At 36.0% G+C, this 3048-nt stretch overlaps 1 non-coding gene across 1 annotated transcript; it reads left to right on the top strand.

Moving 5' to 3' along the window:
• Positions 1–924: 924 nt before the first annotated feature.
• Positions 925–997, top strand: TRNAA-AGC. Its single transcript has one exon. It is a non-coding gene; the product is annotated as a tRNA-Ala (tRNA).
• Positions 998–3048: the final 2051 nt, after the last annotated feature.

Genomic DNA, 3048 nt, shown 5'->3' on the forward strand with positions numbered 1-3048 from the left:
CCTGTGCATTAAGTTCCTGTAATTTTCCCAACTTTCTGAGAAATAGCGGAAGGAGGACATGTGCAATTAGAAACTCTTTCCAAATATACCAGTTGAGCTAGTAGTAATAGATAACGATCTCTCTAGATCTGCATTTTGAAGTAAATATTTGCTGTAAGCAAGTAAGTGTGAAGGTTACAATGTTAAAGGGGCTTATTACCACACATGTCATTATGTCCCTTGTCTGTGATGCTCTATGTCAAGCCATGCAAGCATTTGTCATGCTTGTGTGTGTTCATTTTTCCAAAAAATCAGTGTTTTAAGGCTGATAAAAGTGATGTATTAATTATAGGGAAGTACATTTGATGAGGTAATAAGGAAAAATAAGGTAACAAATAAGGAAAATACAGATGTGTTTTAATTTCACTTGATTGTCACTCCAGAAGAGCCAGACACCTTCCAAAAGGACCTGTCTGTATGTATATATATAAACTTTGCCTACAAAACTCTGTTTCAATTGGGCATATAGTATTTTCCACTCATTAAACATTTCCAAGACCAGGTTTTTCATCTGTATGCCTTGAAAATTGGAAAGAACATGGGTTTCTTTGTTGCATTTGGAACAGTTGTTCGATAAAAGATGGGATTTTTTTCAGTAACACATTTGGTTTCTTGTAAATAATGATCTTTTGGAGAGCTTCTTGTACGAAAACAACTGAATAATAATAAAGACTTTTGTGCTGCAAAAGAGATGAATAAGGTTATTCTGGTAGTGTACATGCTGAGCGATGTATCGCATGATTCCAGCTGTGAGTTGCAGTCGGCTGTTGGCGAGTGGAAGAGAAGTGACTTGGCGAGAAACCATGAATTTTTAACTAGTTCTAGTGTAGTGCCCAGTAAGTCAAGACCAGCTAACTCCAAGTTTCGAAACGCTTTTTTTCAGGTGGGGAATTAGCTCAAATGGTAGAGCGCTCGCTTAGCATGCGAGAGGTAGCGGGATCGATGCCCGCATTCTCCAGCATACATTTTCAATCTGTTTATTTCATTATAAACGAAATAGCACCATTAAAAAATATTTACTCTTAATTTTTCTTGCGTAATGGTGTAAAGAACCGTAAAATAATTGTAATCTGAAAAAAAGTTAACACATTTTTTGAATATTACATTTTTTTCTTTTCAAAATCATATGTTTGCTCCTTTGCATACAGGGAGAAAAAAATAATCCTTGTAGGAAATAACACAACATACTGACATTTTAATACAATAATAAACGACATGAACAAATTATAGAGAAAAAAAAATATATTTTTAATGTGCCCTTAAATCTTTGGGGTGTGATTTAATTCATTAGTTAAATTTGTATTTGAGGTTATAGTTTAGTGTATAATGAATAAAGTTTTGTATTTCTACTGTGAGTAGTACTCATTATTTTTGTTCTGTTTTAGTTGTGTAGGCTATTTATTAGAATCAATGGGCTAGAATATTCTATAACTCTGTCACTCCTGGTAGCAAGATTACATCCTTTTCTTGTGAATTTTCACATCTATGAAATACCATGGAAATTTTCTTTGTAAATCTATGCTTCAATATTTTAAGTCTTCATGAGATTTTTTTTTTTAATTCTAATTTGATTTTCTTATTAGTTTGTTTGGATGTTTAACTGCTTGTAATTCCAGGTTGAGGCAACATGAGGAAACGAGCAAAACATACTTCCCATAAATACAGTGAATTCGTGCAGTTGGGATCTTGGGAGTGCACATATTAAAATGAACAGAAATCAGGAAACAGAAATTATGAATTGGGCTTCCAGTTGAGGAAGGAGAAGGTTCTGTGTCACATGGATGCGTGAGTAGCACCTGTCAAGAAAATAAGGGAGCTTGGAGATCCTCCCATGACATTACAAGAAAGGAGTTAACCTCTGGATGGATGGGAAAAAAAATTGAGTTTGCTTATTTCTCTTGTATTCCCCACGTACTGGAGAGAAAAAAGGTATTGTAACTTTAACACTGCGAGATGCTTTTGTTGTCAAAATGAAGCCTATTGGAGAGAAAAGTGTTATGGTCTTCAGGTGTCCTCTCTGGGCTCAGGTAATGATTTGAATGTCCATTTGCTTGTAATGAAACTATAATAGTTTTCTATGTGATTATTATTGCTTAATGCCTAACACTTTCTATGCTTTTAAAGAGGACGAGTAATGTTGCTCTTCCCAGCTAATCAGCTGCAGGTCATGCGCTGATGAAATGAGAGAATTCCATCGGGCTCTGTACAGGTGCAGTCTGCAATTACCTGCAGAGCTCCGGCTTCTCACTGTAAGCTCTCTAGACTAATGACTGATTGTTAACATTTATGCCCAGCTTCTTATCATGGGGCTCTTCTGTCTGTTAGGGCTTGTAAACACACCATGATAGGAACAGAACTAAGAGCTTTTTCTCATCCCATCAACATCTCGTGTGGTGTTTTATGTCTCTACTTTTTATGTAGTTATCTTATGAAGAATTTACTGGACTGAGAGAGGCAAGAGTCCTAGCCCCCAAAAGCACTACCTGTGCAAGGAAAGTACCTGATAATGGTAAGTAGTTTCCAGTGCCTCATGTCAAAGGAGTGACTGCTCTGGGTCTGCCTGTGCCAAGCCAGAAGTTGCATGGAGAGGTGTTCTGTGTAAAGAACCATGAGAGAATTCAGCTTTTGTTTGATTTTTATTATTATTATTGCCATTCACCCAGACTTATGTCTTCTGTAATACTGTGCTTAAATGAGTTACACAAGTCAGTTATTCATTCTGTGAAAAATAATTTCTTTGTACTAAACATGTTGGAAGATACTGTTATCCTATGTCTGTGTTTGTAGTAGTCTGAGAAAGGGGAATAATTATTCCTTACTTGTCTTTTATCAGTACTTTGTTTCAAATATTACTTAGGAAGGGTGGGATGGAGCTTGGGAACCAACATTCTGGCAACTCTGGAGACAGTGCTTTACAGTAAGAGGGCCATCTGTAGAATCTACACTCAAAAATCTCAACTCCATGAAATGCTTCTTTTAAATAAATTTATTCCACAACATGATTTAGTA

Source organism: Phaethon lepturus, unplaced genomic scaffold (genome assembly GCF_000687285.1).
Source record: "Phaethon lepturus isolate BGI_N335 unplaced genomic scaffold, ASM68728v1 Scaffold55913, whole genome shotgun sequence".
NCBI classification, from domain to species: domain Eukaryota; kingdom Metazoa; phylum Chordata; class Aves; order Phaethontiformes; family Phaethontidae; genus Phaethon; species Phaethon lepturus.